The sequence below is a fragment of the Dendrobates tinctorius genome, unplaced genomic scaffold (genome assembly GCF_039654945.1).
Source record: "Dendrobates tinctorius isolate UK_male_01 unplaced genomic scaffold, ASM3965494v1 ptg000003l, whole genome shotgun sequence".
Lineage (NCBI taxonomy): Eukaryota > Metazoa > Chordata > Amphibia > Anura > Dendrobatidae > Dendrobates > Dendrobates tinctorius.
In genome coordinates this window covers 12,966,451-12,987,478 of record NW_027361671.1, presented here as the reverse complement: position 1 = coordinate 12,987,478, position 21,028 = coordinate 12,966,451, and positions in this window count along the sequence as shown.

Genomic DNA, 21,028 nt, shown 5'->3' with positions numbered 1-21,028 from the left:
AGGTGAATCTTTTCCCATCCGTGATTTCCTTAACTGTACTTCGGAATATGTCATTTATCTAATTGAGTGTGACTGTGGGAGACAATATGTGGGTAGAACCACACAACCGTTACATCTTAGAATGAACTCCCATAGACATAATATTAAAAAGGGTTTTCTTTTGCATGGTCTGTCTAGACATTTTTCACTAAAACATGATAAAAACCCTCAGGGATTAAAAATTAGTCCCATTGAGCAGATTCCCTTCAACCATCCTGATAGGATAGGACAACTCAATAGGAAAGAAATCTTTTGGATCTATAGGTTGAACACTCTGAAACCTAATGGGTTAAATGAAATTTCTGAAGTGTTTATTTGATATTTTCTTTGTCATCCCTAAATGTTCACTAATTCATTAATCTACCTATTGTCCTTTGTAATCAGGTAGATTTATGAATTTTTATTGTATTTTTACATGTTTCATTTATATATATATTTTTTTATATGTCTTTTTATACCAGTTTCTTCACACACTGTGATTTTGGTGTGTATTCTTACACGTTTCACATAATTGGCTTTTTTTCCCCTTTCTTTCACTTGGGGGTGAATGGTTTCATAATAATTTTCATAATATTTAATTATCTCTCACTTTTCATGTGTATATATATATTTCATATTTATATACTTTTTTATACCCTGTCAGTGGGTTAATCTTATTTATATACACTATAATTTTCATTTTTTGTGGCCAATATGGGTGTATATATCTTTCATATAATTTTACCTTTACACGTTTTACATATTTTTATCTAATAATAGTTTTGGACGTTATTTTTCGTTCATTTTCCTTATAATGGGACATTGTTCTGGTAACTAAGGTGTTAATTCCCCTTTTTTTGATCATTATTTTGTATTTTTTCGTTTCCTACAATTTTTTTCTGTTCCTTCGGTTCATGTTATTTGAACCTTGCAACTCGAATAGTCCTCTGTAATGAAATTAATTATGCGTTTTTCTGTTCAAAAAATGTCTTCATGCATATAGATTTTTTATAATTAATTCTTGTTCTGGTTATTCCTTTTTAATATATACAGTGTTTTTGTATGTCTTTGACGGTATTCGATCATGGTTTCATCCATTTGAGTTTTTTCTTTGCTTCCTTTTTTAATTTTTGTCTTCCAGTACACGCCACGGAATTCTCATGGAATTTGAAACGAAATAACTAGTAACACATTTTTTATTTTTATTATTTTTATTTTTATTCATCATTTTATTCACATCAATTCCATCAGCGTATTTTTATTCATACATATACATCCAATTATTGCTTTTATAAATGTCTATATTTGAGTCTCATACCAATGGTCGGATTATAAATTCTCTTTTAAATTCCAACATTTTCCCTGGTATAGTGGTATGTTCGCTGGACTTTGATTCTCTTTTTTTAACGTCGTGGGTTCATTTTATATATATATATATATATTTTTTTCGTTTTTCTTTATATATATATTATTTTTTATCATCCTTTTTCGTTTCTTCTTTTTCTTTTATCTGCAAAACATAATAAAGAGTTATTTTTAATTAGAGAATGTTTAACCTTTATGAACTCTTGATGCTTGAATTACTTTGATCTTTGACCTTTTGCGGCTTTCCTCGTGTCTCTGAGGGCGCCAAATTTGAATCTTGTATGTATAAATGTGATGACAGCTCTCTGTATTCATGTATCTACCCCTGAAGAAGAAGCGTTATGCTTCGAAACGCGTAGGGATTAAAAGGTTTAACTTTTTTAACCTTGTGTGGTTATTGAATTCGTCTAGCAGCGCACTCAAAGTCCAAGAATATATTCCTTATTTGAACTGTTATATCAACGAAAGACTGATTCTAGGCCATCAGAAAGAACACCAACTCCATCACCATCATCAACCCTCTCTCAGTCCACCCTGTCCACCGCTACTTCCACCATATGCAGCTCTCAAGTCCAGCTCACCCTCCCAGACACTATGAGTAGGTCAAGAAAGTACTCAGTCTCTCATCCGCGTACACTGGGTTTGAACGCCCACATTGCCAAACTAATCTCGTTTGAGATGATGCCCTTTCGGTTGGTGGAAAGCACAGCTTTCCGCGAACTCATGGCCTATGCAGTACCACGCTATGACCTACCCAGTCGCCACTTCTTCTCTCGCAAAGCCATCCCAGCCCTCCACCATCATGTGAAAGACCGCATTGTCCATGCACTCAAGCAGTCAGTGAACGGAAAGGTGCACCTCACAACTGATGCATGGTCCAGTCGGCATGGCCAGGGCCGTTACGTGTCCATCACTGCGCACTGGGTTAATGTGGTGGATGCAGGGTCCACAGGGGACAGCGGTGGTGGGACAGTGCTGCCTAGCCCACGGTATAGGAAACAGTTGGCTGTAGGCGTTCCACCCTCCTCCTCCTCCTCCTCCAGAAGCGAAAGCTCGTCCACAGAGCGCAGTCGTACGAGCACTCCATCTGCAGCTGCCACTGTTGCACACGATGTGTCCCCCTATCGAGCAGCTAGTGGAAAGCGTCAGCAGGCTGTGTTGCAGATGATGTGTTTGGGCGTCAGACATACCGCCGAGGTGCTGGCCGAGTACTTGAAGCGACAAACTGAGTCATGGCTGGGCAGTGTACATCTTGAGGCAGGCAAGGTAGTTAGTAATAACGGCCGTAATTTTGTGGCAGCCATAGCCCTTTCAAAACTCAGCCACATACCTTGCTTGGCTCACACCTTGAACCTGGTGGTGCAGTGCTTCCTCAAAAATTATCCGGAGTTAACAGCCCTGCTCCAGAAGGTGCGAAGACTGTGCGCGCACATCCGCCGGTCGCCTGTACACTCCGTTCGTATGCAGAAGCTGCAGCGATTGCTCCACCTTCCCAACCACCGCCTCATTATCGACATTGCAACAAGGTGGAACTCCACCCTGCACATGTTGGAGCGGCTGTGCGAGCAGAGGCAGGCCATAATGCATTTGTGGGAGGATACACGGCCAGGCACTTTGAGAGCAGACATGGAGTTGACAGGTGTGCAGTGGTCGAAGCTGAAAGACCTCTGTAAAGTCCTTCAGTGTTTTGAGGAATGCACACGGCTGGTAAGCGCAGATGACGCCATCCTAAGCATGAGCATCCCACTTATGCGTCTGCTCATGCAAACTTTGATGCACCTTAAGGAGCAGGCGTCTGCAGCCAATGTTGATGAGGAGGAAGAGGAGGAGGGAATCCTTGATGACATTCAGCCATTGTCTGCTCAGGGACCTCTCCTGGATGAGGTGGAGAAAGAAGAGGAGGAGGAGGATGATGATGGGGATGATTACTTAGGGGAGGAGGATGCATCTCGTGGGGCAAGTGAAAATGTTGGCGTGGCAAGGTCTGGTACAGGGTTTGTGCGCGACTGGAGGGATGTGGATTTGCCAGAAAGTGCTCCTCCACCCAGCACTCGCAGTGCATCATTGACACCGGGAACATTGGCCCACATGTCAGATTATGCCTTGCGGATCCTAAAAAGGGACCCCCGCATTGCCAAAATGATGAACGATGACGACTACTGGTTGGCCAGCATCCTGGATCCACGCTATAAAGGCAAATTACAAAACATCATGCCACAGGAGAACCTTGACCTAATATTGGCTAATAAACAAGCAACTCTGGTAAGTCGGTTGCTTGAGGCATTCCCCGCACACAGCAGCGGTGATGGTTCTCACACGAGCCGTACGGGCCGGGGGCAGCTTGGCAGAGGTGTTCGTGGTGCACACAGCAGAAGTGGCGTTGGAGACAGGGGTTTCATGACAATGTTGTGGACTGATTTTTCAAATACCGCTCACACAACTGGTAATACTGCATCGATGGAAAGTGACAGGAGACAGCAGTTGTCAACCATGGTTACAAACTACTTTTCCTCCCATATCGATGTTCTCCCACACAGGTCATTCCCCTTTGACTATTGGGCCGCTAAACTGGACACCTGGCCTGAATTGGCCCAATATGCCTTACAGGAGCTCGCTTGCCCAGCTGCAAGTGTGCTATCGGAAAGAGTCTTCAGTGCAGCTGGATCAATCCTGACAGAAAAAAGGACCCATCTGTCAACCCAAAATGTGGATGATCTAGCCTTCATTAAAATGAACCATGCATGGGTTTCCAAGGATTTTGTCCCACCTTCCCCTGATGACACATAGGGTGACAGAAAAATGGCTTGCTTTGGTCCACCTCTTCCTGAGACTTGACCTATTTCGCCTTTTGCATCAGCTGAATGTCCAACATCAACATATGCCACTTTCTAAAACTCCCTAACTGTGCTGCCTCCCCCCCATGGCCGGGGTCACCACCTAGCGCACGACACCGTGCGAGTGCCGTTGCCCTGGACAGGTGGGTAGGCCGACTCTTGGGCGCGGGCACTGGCACAGGGTCCCTCATAGTGCAATCAAGTGTCTCTGACGGTGGTGGTGCACACCCGCCGTCAGACACACCGCTGTACTATGAGGGGCCCAGTGCCAGTACCGACGCCCACGAGTGGGCCCCCCTTGCTTGGGCAGGGCCCCAGCATTTGCAATCTTTACCTCTCCCTGCTCCTCCGCTGTGTAATCTGGGCCGTCAAATCCATACTGTGCCTGACACCGTCTGAGCCTGCCTCCTGAGACATATATTTTGAATGTGTACGCTATCCATACATGTTATCCGGGGATACGGTACCCTTTCTAACCTTTGTGCAATCACGTGCAATCCATACTGGGCCTAACACCGTCTGAGCCTGCCTCCTGAGACATATATTTTGAATGTGTACGCTATCCATACATGTTATCCGGGGATACGGTACCCTTTCTAACCTTTGTGCAATCACGTGCAATCCATACTGGGCCTAACACCGTCTGAGCCTGCCTCCTGAGACATATATTTTGAATGTGTACGCTATCCATACATGTTATCCGGGGATACGGTACCCTTTCTAACCTTTGTGCAATTGTGCAATCACGTGCAATCCATACTGGGCCTAACACCGTCTGAGCCTGCCTCCTGAGACATATATTTTGAATGTGTACGCTATCCATACATGTTATCCGGGGATACGGTACCCTTTCTAACCTTTGTGCAATCACGTGCAATCCATACTGGGCCTAACACCGTCTGAGCCTGCCTCCTGAGACATATATTTTGAATGTGTACGCTATCCATACATGTTATCCGGGGATACGGTACCCTTTCTAACCTTTGTGCAATCACGTGCAATCCATACTGGGCCTAACACCGTCTGAGCCTGCCTCCTGAGACATATATTTTGAATGTGTACGCTATCCATACATGTTATCCGGGGATACGGTACCCTTTCTAACCTTTGTGCAATCACGTGCAATCCATACTGGGCCTAACACCGTCTGAGCCTGCCTCCTGAGACATATATTTTGAATGTGTACGCTATCCATACATGTTATCCGGGGATACGTTACCCTTTCTAACCTTTGTGCAATCACGTGCAATCCATACTGGGCCTAACACCGTCTGAGCCTGCCTCCTGAGACATATATTTTGAATGTGTATGCTATCCATACATGTTATCCGGGGATACGGTACCCTTTCTAACCTTTGTGCAATCACGTGCAATCCATACTGGGCCTAACACCGTCTGAGCCTGCCTCCTGAGACATATATTTTGAATGTGTACGCTATCCATACATGTTATCCGGGGATACGGTACCCTTTCTAACCTTTGTGCAATCACGTGCAATCCATACTGGGCCTAACACCGTCTGAGCCTGCCTCCTGAGACATATATTTTGAATGTGTACGCTATCCATACATGTTTTCCGGGGATACGGTACCCTTTCTAACCTTTGTGCAATCACGTGCAATCCATACTGGGCCTAACACCGTCTGAGCCTGCCTCCTGAGACATATATTTTGAATGTGTACGCTATCCATACATGTTATCTGGGGATACGGTACCCTTTCTAACCTTTGTGCAATCACGTGTAATCCATACTGGGCGTGAGAACGGCTGGCGAGCTGTTAAGCAAGCTACAGCACCTGTGGTTTGCACACGTAAGGTTTTCATTTTTTCAGGAATGACGGTTAGGCCTAATTCCGGAACTGCAGTTGACCTGCACTTACTGGGAAATCATTGTTCGCGGGTAATAATTGTAATCAGTGATCCCCATCACTAACGTTGTTCAGCGGGTTATCTGCACCTGTAAGCGACAAACGCTGGCCTTTTCAGAGTAGCGCACATGCAGCCACGGACATGTAAGGGCATGACACACCAGTTATTGGCCAATCTCATGTTCCAGAGCCTCACGTGTCCCTCTAGTAAGCCGGACTCGGACCGCGGGGCATGACGGAGTCTCGTTCGTTAACGGAATTAAGCTTGCAATGTGTGCATCTGTTCTGTAGCTGGCATGGTTGAGGTTTCCCAGGTGGAGTCGAATTTAACCGTAGGCTCCACTCCTGGTGGTGCCCTTCTGGACATTCCTTTAAGGTTCAGCTTTGCAACCATACTGCCCTCGTAAAACAAACAATTTGCCTTCATGAACGCTGTTTGGAGGGTCATGACTCGTGGGAATAACGCCGCCCAATCAGTTAACCTGCTAGAGAGATCCTTCGTTGCTCCCAAGCATGACATCACACTCCCTAGGAGGAAGGTAATGCCACTGTGGCGACCGTACTCCTGGGGGCGACACAAGTGCACTGATGCCCAGCCACTGCTCGATGAATCTGCTGGTACATTGACCCAGACCACTACATTCCCCTCGCACGCTACATGGCCTGAATCTGACCCTGATGAAACTCAGGTTACCCTTCCCATATACAGTTCCATCTTACACGGTGACAAAGAGGAAGCTGCAGATGAAAGTGCAGGTTCGGCCCACCCGCCATCAGACACACCACCGTACTATCAGGGGCCCTGTGCCAGTGCCGTCGCCAACGAGTGGGCCCCCCCTGCTTGCTCAGGATCACAGCACTTGCAAGGTTGAAATACTGTGCAGTGAGATGGAGATGGGGACGACGAGGAGTCCAGACTAGTACAGGGATTCCCTAGCGAGGAGACTTATTTGATTGTTTTCAATGTTGGGACAGCAATTTTTGGGGAGCACGTTACTCTGGAGAATGATAGATGGGGCCCACCATACACTGGAACATTCCAAAGGTGGACATCAGACACTGGAGCAGCATTTACAGGGCCCATTATACACTAGAGCATTAGAAATGGGGCCCATTATGTTTGGAGCATTATTTGGGCCCATAAGACAGTGGAGCTTCATCCATGGGGACCAACATATACTGTAGCATTATGTGGAGCTCATCATATACTGTTTCAAACATTATATGGGACCAATGATTCTGTATGGAGAAATAGATGGGCCTCGTCATGAGATGTAAAAAGTGAGGTATTTTTCATTGTACTATACCGCTATTTCTCTGCCGTATCGGAGCATGATGAGTTTTGGTATGTGTTAAAGGGGCGCTCTTTCGCCCAGGGCACATGAAAACCTGGAGCCAGCCCCCCCCCACAACTTTAGCCAAATAACCCCCATTTTTCAGTGCGTAACTTGTAATATGAAGTTAATTAAGGTTGACAAGCTTAAGTAAGAAGAATTGATGCTTTTGGCATTCAAATGGGCACTGTAGGTGTGTTTCCTGTCCTCCTCTCACTGCCGACTTTTATTCCCCATTGACTTACATTGGGTTTCGTGTTTCGGGACGACCCCGACTTTTCCCTATAATCGGACGATCTTGCTCGACCCGACTTTTGGAAAAGTCGGGTTTCACGAAACGAAACGCGACCCTAAAAAACCAAAAGTCGCTCAACTCTAATTACTACTCCTCCTAGTATCTTAGACATTGAGTGTTATACATTTTCTCTATTGATACGTTTGTAACTGATAATGTGCTACTTTAAGAGATATTCTGGTATATGTACACATCTTGCAAATGTGCATGTCCTCGAGGTATTCTTGCTTTTTTATAACTTCTGTACGTATGTCATTTTTCTCTTTCAGAAAATGTAATAAAATTATAGTTTTAATTAAATAGCGGCAAAGTATTTGCACCATTTGTTCCACTTATTTGACTATAAAACATTCACAATCCTTATCTATGAACTGTTCCAATATTTATGGCCACAACTGTTTATCACTCTTCCATAATAATAAATGTTTGCTTCATGTCACTTGTCTTATCTATTGCATTCTTTCTTTCTGTGCTGTGTTGTGCATAAATATGTGATTCTTCAGAATTTGCTTTATTCTATGCCTGATGAAGAGACCTGAGTAGTCTTGCAATTTGTTACCATCTTTTCAGTTAGCCATTAAAGGTATCAACCACTGATGACTAGAGATGAGCAACTTTGCCTTTTTTAGGGTCGAGTTGGGTTTCATGAAACCCGACTTTCTCAAAAGTCGAGTCAAACGAAATCGGCCAACTATAGGGAAAAGTCAGGGTCCGACTGAAACACGAAACCCAATGCAAGTCAAAGGGGAAGCAAAGTCGGCAGGGAGTGGAGGAAAGTAAACACACCTACAGTGCCCATTTCAATGCCAACAACATCAATTCTTATTACTTAAACTTGTCAACCTTAATTTACTTTATAATAATAGTTACTATCAGGATCCTGTCAGCGCCGGCGGACTGCCGCGGCTGAGCAGGGTAACTCACCCAAACTACGGGAGGACCCGGAGTCCGATACTGCAGGGAAAGTTTAGATAACAGGGCCTGCGACATTGAAAGTAGTTTAGCAGTACAAGGACCTACGATCATGTGACCACAGGGGGCGTGGCTTAGCGTCCTGCTGCAGGAGAGGGCTATAGGGTTCTATTACAGGAATCCTGGAGTAAAGGCTAGGGAAACTCAGGTCAGACAAGCGGGGGTCATACACAGGTGAGCGGCGCGGTACCAGAGAGACAAGCAGAGAATAGTCAAAAGGTAAGTAATGAATCATACACAGAGATAGCAACGCGGTACAAGGGAGGCAGTCAGAGAGTAGTCAGGTCCCAGGCAAAAGAGTCATACACGGGAATAGCAGAGCAGTACAAAAGTAACAGGCAGAACTCGTAACAGAGACAGAACCGGATCAAAACCAAGCAAACATAAAGTATCACAGTCTCAAAGCACACCAGGGTTACACACTCGGCCAAGGGTCTGAGTATAAGCGACGAGGAATGAGCCCACAATGAGGCTATAAAAAGCCTCCCAGAATCTCAGAGTGAGGCCATCCATATTAACCTCTGAACTACCTAATCCCACAAGCTGAGCAAACCATGACGGTTACGCATTGAAAACTGGGGGTTATTTGGCTAAAGTTGTGGGGGGGTAGGGCTGGCTCCAGGTTTTCATGTGCCCCGGGCCAAAGAGTGTCAGTGCACAGAAATATAGGTATAGTACAATGAAAAATACTTCACTTCTTACATGACATGACTGATATCTATTTTAAATTCTACAATAGCGCAAAAAACGGACAGTATATTACTCCATACAGTATTATGGCCACCCCATACAGAATAATGAGCCCCATATATTTCTCAATACAGAATAATTGGTCCCATATAATGTTCCACACAGTATATGATGAGCTCCACATAATGCTACAGTATATGATGGTCTCCATGGATGATGCTCCAGTGTGTTATGGGCCCAAATAATGCTCCATAAATAATGGGCCCCATTTCTAATTCTCCAGTGTATAATGGACCACATAGATGCTGCTCCAGTGTCTGATGTCCCCCATTTGGAATACTCCAGTATATGATGGGCCTCATGGATGATGCTCCAGTGTATGATTGACCCAAATAATGCTCCATATATAATGAGCTCCATTTCTAATGCTCCAGTGTATAATGGGCCCTATAAATGCTGCTCCAGTGACTGATGTCCCTCATTTGGAATGCTCCAGTATATGATGGGCCTCATGGATGATGCTCCAGTGTATGATGGGCCCAAATAATGCTCCATATATAATCTTCCCCATTTAGACTGCTCCAGAATATGATGGGCCTCATGGATGATGCTCCATTGTGTTATGGGCCAAAATAATGCTCCATATATAATGTGCCCCATATAGAACCCAGGCATGGTATGTGAAAAGAACTCCATGGAGTAATCTGAAGTGTGGGCTGCCTCATCCTTCACTTTTGGTGTGGGTGAAGGACCCAAGGAAAGGGGTTGCTCCTGACCAGAAGCCTGCACTGATGACTCAGTGCTTGCATTTTTTGAAACTTCAGAAGAGGAGGCGATAGAGCTGGAGGCTGTTTCAGCAATGTAAGGCAAAACCAGTTCCTGTTGCTCCAGCTTTAAAAGCAGTTTACCTACTCCCAGAAAAGGGAGCCTTACAGGCCTTCCGGAGCCAGACCATGACGCAGGCTCAACACCTCCTGCCTTAGCTGCTATTGTGCTTTTTGCACTCCCTGCAGATGCACCACCATCAGTACCAGCTGGCCCCCATGCCCACGTCCGCGGCCTCTTCCACCATACTTACTAATTTTTGTGAAAATGTACCCAAAATACCAGCAGATATATAGTACTGTATCAGAAGCGTACAGCTCTATACAGTCTAGGGATAATTGTAAATCTCCGTATATATTTCATGAGTCATACACGGACGCTCACAGGCTCAGTATGGATTACACAATAATATAAAAAGTTGAAAAAGGGTACAGTGTCACCACCAGATACAAGGTATGTATAGTATATTTTAAACATGAATCTCCGTATATATTTCAGGAGGCAGACACAAATGCTCTCAGGCCCAGTATGGATTAGACAACAATATAAAAAGCAGTAAATGGGTAATGTATCACAAGCGTACAGCTGTATACAGTGTTGGTGTAATCTTAAATCTCCAAATATATTTCCGGAGTAATAATCAGATGTTCTCAGGCTCATTATGGATTACACCAGAATCAAAATAACAAAAAAGGGTACTGTATCAGAAGCGTAGAGCTGTATACAGTGTGGGGCAAATTTGAAATCTCGGTATATATTTTCGGAGTCACCCTCAGACGCTCAGTCAGTATGGATTTGACCGTAATACTAAATGTCGAACAAAGGTACTGTATAACAAGATAGAAACTGTATATAGTATAGGGTAAAATTTTTATCTCCATATATAGATGGAGGAAACCACACACGCTCACTCAGTATGGATTATACCGTAATAAAAAGTTTAGAACAAAGGTACTGTATCAGCAAATACCAGGTGTATCCAGTCTAGGGGTAATTGTAAATTTCCATCTATATTTCTGGAGTCAGACACAGACACTCACAGGCTCAGTATGGATTACACCAGAATATAAAAAGTAGAAAAAGTGAAATGTATTCGAAGCGTACCGTACACCAGTATTCATTGTTGGGTTACTTTTAAATCTTTGTATATATTTCAGTCTCAGTAAGCCAGTCCAGACTCTCCGCTACTGGAAATTAGATGGATACAAGTACAGACGGAAAGTCAAGTGTTTGCAGAAATTTTGGAATTACTAATCACGGGAAAACCTCCCGGTAGATTTCACCGAGTCAATGCTGACCCTCAAGTACTTTGTCTGTCGAGACAGCGAAAACGGTTATTTGTGAAGAAAGGATTGCTGTATCGCAGTAGCGTGGATCCGATCACCGTTACTCTTCTCCATCAAATTGTGATCACAGGGAGAGATGTAGACATGGTCCTCACTACCTATCATGATCTGTCTGGTCCCTTTGGAGTGCAAAAGACGGAAGCCACAGGCCTTAGACGATTCTATTGGATTGGCATGAGAGGAGACATTGAAAAATGGTGGCAGGAATGTCACACGTCTGTAACTGGGAAAACTGTGAAAGCTGATCAGAAAGTACCACTGCATCCGACTGTGAGTTGACGTCCATTACAAATGGTAGCCATTGATCATCTGAAGGTAGAGGCCAGCAGGACAGGCCATAACTACATCTTAACCATCATCGGTCAGTTCACCAAATTTGTAGTGGCCGTCCCTGTGAAGAATTTAACTGCCCAGACTACACAGTGGTGGAGCATGGAGAGGTAAGTATTGCAACTTGCAAGTGCTGTGGCTATGAGCAAGCAGGGGGGGCCCACTCGTGGGCGACGGTACAGGCACAGGGCCCCTCATAGTACGCCGGTGTGACTGACGGTGAGTGGGCCCCACCACCATCAGAGACACTGTATTGTACTATGAGGGACCCTGTGCCAGTGCTGTCGGCCAAGAGTGGGCCCACCCACCTGTTCAGAGCAACGGCACTTGCCCGGGTGCACCAAGTGGTGACCCCAGCCCTGGGGGGGGGCAGCCCAGTTAGGGACGTTTAAAAAATGGCATATATTGATGTGTAGGCTGTACATTTAGCAGCTGCAAAAGGAGGAATTTGACAAGTTCGAGGAAGAGGAGGACAAAAGCGACCTAAATTTCTTGCAACCTATGTGTCAAACCTCAAAAGAAAAAATGACTGAGGGGTTCCAAAGTCAAGCAGTAAACCAGAAAGCACAAAAGGGCAAAACCTCTAAAATATACTTTTAATTTAATGATTAAAAGGGAACATACATATGTGTAATCACATGATACCAGGGGGTCAGAGAAAATACACTTGCATATTCTACATATCAATAAAGATGTATATACAAAGAGAGGGGCAAAAAGCTATAATGACCTAACAAGCCCTAATAAGGCCCTTCCTATCCGTGGAGGCTGGCACCCTAGTTGTTGACGACATGGCGCCCCCGCTCAACGTCGGTGTCCCTAGTAACGCCCTAGACCACTCTACGTATACAAAAAAGGACACAAAAAACAGAAAACCACACTCACACCTAAATACCGAAAAAACTAATAATGTAAAGTGCTATAGTGCTGTAAACTTATCTCGTAGTATAATAAACCTCAAAAAATTGGAGACTTATCTCGGAGTAATACCAAGGTATAAAAAAGCAGCTTGCTGACACTTATCTCGTAGTCAAAATATCATTCAACGCTGCTAAAGGGCAGACAGATAGTTAAATAACCCTCAATAAAACGTCTACAATGAAAAATACAGCAATATGATGCATATCAGGCACTTAGAGGAAATGATCCAGCCTCAGGACAAGCCTGTGGAGTAATTATGCATACTCCACAGTCAGTAACAGACAAAAATATCAAAAATATATATAGTCAACATGCTAGATCTATTGCAAGCAAATAGCGGTATAAAATAGCCCCGCAGTAGAACGAGAGACGGGGGTAACAATGACCCTGTGTAGCAAGAGGTTAAATCCACATCAGCATGCAGCAAAATATAGTGGAATTTCATTGTGTATAGTTTACACCCAGAGTGCAATCCTCCTTGCAATCATAGTTGATTCTTAGGGTACCGTTACACTTAGCGATGCACCAGCGATCCCGACAGCGATATGGATCGCTGGTGCATCGCTAAGTGGTCGCTAGCGAGCTGCCACACAGGCATATCTCACCAGCGACATCGCAGGGGTCGGGGGTCGCTACTTACCTGTCAGACGCGGCGATCCTGACGTCCTCCCGCCCGCGTCCACACGTCGCTCGTCGGCGCCACAGGAAGCCCAGCAGGAAGCAACCGACTAGAAATGGTCCAGGACGTTCTCGCGCGACCAGCGATGAGCAGCGGGGGAGCCGGTCGGAGGTAAGTATCAGACATAGCCGGTGACGTTACAGCGATATTGCTAGCGATATCGCTATATGTAACGGGGACTTTAGACAGAACACCCTCTCATGATGTTAATATAATTACCTCAGTCATAATACAGCATGTGAAATCACAGTCTGCCCAATGCACTGTGCGAAAAAAAAAAAAAAACTTTTCAGCCATTGGTGACAGCGGGACCCGACGCATTTCCCCCTCTAGGTAGCTGAGGGTTCATCAGAGGTCAAGAAAGTGGGGTCTCATTACCCCTGGCCGAGAGACAAATGCAGTGTGCGGCTAGCTCCAGGCGCGTCCGGCGCCATTATTTAAAGATTCAGCGCCGATATTGCTAATTGCTAAGGATACAACTATTTGCTCCATGCTCATTTTACATTTGGGGTATAATTATTTATTCTTTATTTTTTACATACTGTTGGTAGGGTGCTGATAAGTATGTTTTTTTTTCTTGCACATTGCATTGGGCAGACTGTGATTTCACATGCTTTATTATGACTGAGATAATTGTATTAACCTCATGAGACGATGTTCTGGCTAAAGGCCCCGTCACACTAAGGCTACTTTCACACTTCCGTCAGGGACATTCCGGCGGTGAGCGGCAAAAAGCCAGATTGCCGGAAGCGGCCATGAACGGATGCACCGGAGTGAGATGCGGCTGAAGTTCCGGCGCTTGTCACGGGGCATGAAGTCGCGCAGTATGAGGTTCAACTTACGGCGCCTGTCACGATGGAAGTAGAGCAGTGCAGAACGGGGGAAGGAGAAGGAGAAGAAGAGGGGGAGAGGGAGAGAGAGAGAGAATCAATCCGGGCATGCGCAGAGGGCAAAAGCCTGAAATCGGTGGCCGGATCAGGTGATACACTGATCTGGCGGCAGGAAGTCCTCATACGCTTTCATGCTGACACATTGTCGGCAGCGCCGCATCTGCCCTTGTCCGGTTTTTTACGCCGGATGAAAAAACGTTACAGCATGCGTTCCGTCCGGCAGCCAGACACCATATTAAAGCCATATCCGGCAAAAACCATAACAAACACAGGCAGATGCGGCGCGATCCGGCGCATGTTATTATCAATGAGAAAAAAACGCATCCTGCGGTAAAAAAAACCTGATCCGTTTTTTCACACACATGCCGGATTGCACCTGACGGCGAAAACCGGATGTGTGAAAGAGGCCTAAGCAATCTCGCTAGCGAGATCGCTGATTTTGTGATACATCTGCGATCTCGCCAGCGAGATCGCTGTGTGTGACGGGGATCAGCGACCGGCCCCCCTGCCGGTTATCGCTGATCGTGCACGAGCGGCCTGGGCCGTTTTTTGATCACGGGTCTCACGCTGCCTAGCGCGCATCGCTGCGTGTGGCAGCGAGAGACGAGCGATCAGCGAAGCTGGACGCTGGTTGCTAATGTAAACGTCGGGTATCAAGGAGCCGCGGCTCCTGGATACCCGCTGTTTACCTTGGAAACCAGCGTACACGCTGGTTTCCAAGGTAAAAGTCGGGTATCCAGGAGTCGCGCGGCTCCTAGATCGTGCGGCTCCTGGATACCCGACGTTTACATTAGAAACCAGCGTCCAGTGTCGCTGGTCCTGATCGCTGGGGCTGTCTATGTGACAGCTCAACAGCGATCAGCCTAACAATGTTCCAGCGATCCCATCATGTCGGATCATTGGTGGGATCGCTGGGACATCGTTTAGTGTGACGGGGCCTTAAGAATCAACTGTTTGCAAGGAGGATTGCACTCTGGGTGTAAACTATACACAAAGAAATTCCACTATATTTTGCTGCATGCTGATGTGGATTTAACCTCTTCCTACACAGGGTCATTGTTACCCCCGTCTCTCGTTCTACTGCGGGGCTATTTTATACCCCTATTTGCTTGCAATAGATCTAGCATGTCGACTATATATATTTTTGATATTTTTGTCTGTTACTGACTGTGGAGTATGCTTAATTACTCCACAGGCTTGTCCTGAGGCTGGATCATTTCCTCTAAGTGCCTGATATGCATCATATTGCTGTATTTTTCATTGTAGACGTTTTTTTGAGGGATTTTTAACTATCTGTCTGCCCTTTAGCAGCGTTGAATGATATTTTGACTTCGAGATAAGTGTCAGCAAGCTGCTTTTTTATACCTTAGTATTACTCCGAGATAAGACTCCAATTTTTTGAGGGTTATTATACTACGAGATAAGTTTACAGCACTATAGCACTTTACATTATTAGTTCTTTCGGTAATTAGGTGTGAGTCTGTTTTTCTGTTTTTTGTGTCCTTTTTTGTATACGTAGGGTGGTCTAGGGCGTTACTAGGGACACCGACGTTGAGCGGGGGGCATCATGTCATCAACAACTAGGGTGCCAACCTCCGCAGATAGGAAAGGCCTTATTAGGGCTTTTTAGGTCATTATAGCTTTTTGCCCCTCTTTGTATATACACCTTTATTGATATGTAGAATATGCAAGTGTATTTTCTCTGACCCCCTGATATCATGTGATTACACATATGTATGTTCCCTTTTAATCATTAAATTAAAAGTTATATTTTAGGGGTTTTCTCTTTTTGTGCAACCTATGTGTCATCAGGGGAAGGTGGGACAAAATCCTTTGAAACCCATGCATGGCTCATTTTAATGAAGGTTAGATCATCAACATTTTGGGTCGACAGACGGGTCCTTTTTTCTGTCAGGATTGATCCAGCAGCACTGAAGACTCTTTCAGATAGCTCACTAGCAGCAGGGCAAGCGAGCTCCTGTAAGGCATATTATGCCAATTCAGGCCAGGTGTCCAGTTTACAGGCCCAATAGTCAAAGGGGAATGACCTGTGAGGGAGAACATCGATATGGGAGGAGAAATAGTTTGTAACCATAGTTGACAACTGCTGTCTCCTGTCACTTGCAATCGATGCAATATTACCAGTCGTGTGAGTGGTACTTGAGAAAACAGTCCACAACATGGTCATGAATTCTCCTGTCTCCAATGGCACTTTGGCTGTGTGCACCACGAACACCTCTTCCATGTTGCCCACTTCGGCTCGTGGGAGAACCAGCACCGCTGCTGTGTGCTGGGAATGCCTCAAACAAATGGTTTACCAGAGTTGCTTGTTTGTTAGCCAATATTGTCTCTAGGTTCTCCTGTGGCATGATGTTGTGTAATTTGCCTTTATAGTGTGGATCGAGGATGCTGGCCAACCAGTAGTCGTCATCCTTCATCATTTTGGCAATGCAGGGGTCCCTTTTTAGGATCCGCAAGGCACACATGTGGGCCAATGTTCCAGGTGGCAGTGGTGGGTGGAGGAGCACTTTCTGGCAAATCCATATCCCTCCTGTCACACACAAACCCTGTAACTGACCTTGCCATGCCAACATTTCTCTTGCACTCAGAGAAGCATCCTCCTCCCCAAAATAATCATCCCCCTCATCCTCCTCTTCCTCCACCTCATCCAGGATAGCTCCCTGACCAGACAATGGCTGACTGTCATCCAGGCTTCCCTCCTCCTCCTCCTGTTCCTCCTCCGCTGCAGACGCCTGATCCTTAATGTGCGTCAAACTTTGCATGAGCAGATGCATAAGTGGGATGCTCATGCTTATGATGGCATCGTCTGCGCTTACCAGCCATGTGCATTCCTCAAAACACTGAAGGACTTTACAGAGGTCTTTCAGCTTTGACCACTGCACACCCGACAGCTCCATGTCTGCCCTCAAACTGCCTGCACGTGTATCCTCCCACAAATGCATTAAATGCCTCTGTTCACACAGCTTCTCAACCATGTGCAATGTGGAGTTCCACCTTGTTGCAATGTCTATGATTAGGTGGTGCTTGGGGAGGTGGAGCAATCGCTGCAGCTTCTGCATACGGCTGGAGTGTATGGGTGAGCGATGGATGTGCGAGCACAGTCTTCGCACCTTTTGGAGCAGGGCTGTTAACTCCGAGTAATTATATAGGAAGCACTGCACCACCAGGTTCAAAGTGTGAGCCAGGCAAGGTATGTGTGTTAGTTTTGCAAGGGCTATGGCTGCCACAAAATTCCGGCCGTTACCACTGACTGCCTTGCCTGGCTCAAGATGTAGAAGAGCAGAAGGCTAGCACTAGACTCTTGTGGATATGCTGGTGCTAGTGAATGGAGCCAGTGGTCCCATAAATAGTAGAATATATAATCACTGCACTCATAGAGGTTGAAGAGGATTACTTCAAGTGAATCGTTTATTACAGGTGATAGGTGAACTGACAGGCAAAAATTTTTGCCTGTCAGTTCACCTATCACCTGTAATAAACGATTCACTTGAAGCAAACCTCTTCAACCTCTATGAGTGCAGAGATTATATATTCTACTGGCTCAAGATGTAGACTTCCCAGCCTTGACTCAGTTTGTCGCTGCAAGTAGCCGGCCAGTACCTCTGCGGTGTGTCTGTTGTCGCCCAAAGACATCAACTTTAAAACAGCCTGCTGCCGCTTACCACTAGCTGTTCGATAGTGGGACACCTCATGTGCAACATTGGCAGCTGCGGATGGAGTGCTCGTACGACTGCGCTCTGTGGATGAGCTTTCGCTTCTGGAGGAGGGGGAGGGTTGAACACCTACAGCCAACTGTTTCCTATACCGTGGGCTAGGCAGCACTGTTCCACCGCCGCTGTCCCCTGTGGAGCCTGAATCCATCACATTAACCCAGTGCGCAGTGATGGACACATAACGGCCCTGGCCATGTCAACTGGACCATGCATCTGTTGTGAGGTGCACCTTTCCACTCACTGACTGTTTGAGTGAATGGACAATGCGGTCTTTCACATGCAGGTGGAGGGCAGGGATGGCTTTTCGAGAAAAGAAGTGCTGACTAGGTAGGTCATAGCGTGGGACAGCGTAGGCCATGAGCTCTCAGAAAGCTTCGCTTTCAACCAAGTGGAAGGGCATCATCTCTAATGAGATCAGTTTGGCAATGTAGGCATTCAAAGCCAGTGTACGCCGATGAGAGGATGAGTACTTTCATGTCCTACTCAGAGTTTCTGGTAGGGTGAGCTGGACTTGAGAGCTGCATATGTGGGAACTAGCGGTGGACCGGACGGACTGCGAGGGGGTTGGTGATGATGGTGTTGGTGGTGATGACCTAGATTCAGTGTTTCGTTGCAAAACCATTGTGATTCCCTGACTGCTTTGGCCTTGCGACGACACCTCAACATTTATTGCTGGTGTTGTGCTTACCGGTGGCAGTGGTCTTACAGTGGGGGAAGCGATGGAGCATTGCTGGCTAACTTCAGTCGGAGCAGGTGCACATGTGGTACCTGAGGTTTTGCAGTCCGTCCACGATTGCAAGTGCAGGGTGGTTAAATGTCTAAGCATGCTTCTGGTATTCAAATTTCTGAGATTTTTCCCTCGGCTAAACGTCCTTCCGCACTTCTTACAGATAACCTTTGCCTCATCAGTAGGATTTTGGACAAAGATGTGCCACACTGCACTCTTCGTACTATGGTATAAATTTTCAGGGCTTGCACGCTGAGCTAATTTGACCGTGTGGCCAAGCTGTCCTGCACCTCTTTTGGTTTTTGTTCCACGTTTTTGGACAGCTACGGGCCTGCCAGATAACCACTGCTGCGATGTCGATGCCTGCTGCGGATCTTTCAGATCCTTCTCCTCATCTGAGCTATTGCCAGCGGCACCTTCTTCCCCCAATGGATACCAATCCGGGTCAACAACTGGGTCATCCATCACCTCCTCTTGAATTTCATCTGCACCATCCTCTGTGTCACTGTGTAAGGTGGTATAGTATGCGGGAAGGGGCACCTGAGTTTCATCAGGGTCAGATTCTGGCTCAGTAGACTGCGAGGGCAATGTAGTGCTGTGGGTCAATGTACCAGCAGAATCATCTAGCAGTGGCTGTGCATCAGTGCACTCCATGTTAGATTCATCTTGGACTGGGGAATTCAGGATTTGACTGGATAACCCAGCCATGGTATGTGAAAAGAGCTCCAAGGAGTAATCTGAAGTGTGGGCTGCCACATCCTTCACTTTTGGTGGGAGTGAAGGACACAAGGAAAGGTGTTTTTCCTGACCAGAGCCCTGCACTGACGACTCAGTGCTTGCAGGTTTTGAAAGTTCAGAAGAGGAGGCAATAGAGCTGGAGGCTGTTTCGGCAATCTAAGCCAAAACCTGTTCCTGATGCTCCGGCTTTAAAAGCGGTTTTCCTACTCCAAGAAAAGGGAACCTTACAGGCCTTCTTGTGCCAGATGATGACGCAGGCTCAACACCTCCTGCCTTAGCTGCTATTGTGCTTTTGGCATAACCAGCAGATGCACCGCCACCACCATCAGTACCAGATGCCCCCCCGCCCATGTTCACGGCCTCTTCCACCATACTTCCTCATGTTTGTGAAAATGTTACAAAAATACCAGCAGATATATGGTACTGTATGAGGAGCGTACAGCTGTATAAGGTGTAGGTAAAAATTTAAATCTCCATATATATTTCCTTAGTCATAGACGCTCTCTCAGTATGTATTTGACCGTAATCCAACCAGCAGATATATGGTACAGTATCAGAAGCGGACAGCTCTATACGGTTTATGTATGGAAAAATGAAAATCTCCGTCTATTTTTTTTACGGAGTCACACCCAGATAGCATGTATTTGTCCGTGATACCAGCCAGTACACGGTAGTGTGTGAGGAGCATACAGCTCTATACGGTGTATGTATGGAAAATTTTAAATCTCTGTCTATTTTTTACGGAGTCAACAGCAGATATACGATACTGTTAGAGAAGCGGACAGTTCTATACGGTGTATGGAAAAATGGAAATTTCCGTCTATGTATTTACGGACTCACACACACGCACTGTCTCTGTATAGATTGGACTGTAATCCAAACAGTAGATATACGATACTGTTTGAGAAGCGGACACCTGTATATGGTGCATGTATGGAAAAAAATTTTTTTCTTTGTTGTCTAGCGCTCTCCCTATTGAGAATCAGTGGCAGCAACCTCTCCCTATGCTAAGATCAGCAGAAGTAAAATGGCGGTTGGCTGTCAGGGCTTTTATAGCCACTGAGATGCCACACAAAGCAAGCCAATCACACAAATGCCCCTCTCTAAGATGGTGGTGGCCGCTGCCGATGTCATCGCGTTGCCCACAGTGTGCTTCCTTGATGATTGGCTATGAAAAGGCGCTGGAAGCATCATGGGAAACGCGACTTTAGCGCGCGGGTTGGCGACCTCATGGCCGACCTCACCCTATGGTCGGGTTTCGATCGGCGAAACCCGACTTTAGCGAAAGTCAGCGACTTATGAATTTGACCTACCCGTTTCGCTCAACTCTACTGAGGACTCTCAATTCTAAATATTTTCCTATCCACTGGCTAACAAGGTACAAAGATATACGTGTTTCTTGTATTTTTAGCTGAGAAACATTAACAAAAAACCATGGGAAAAAGTCAATATAATATTAACT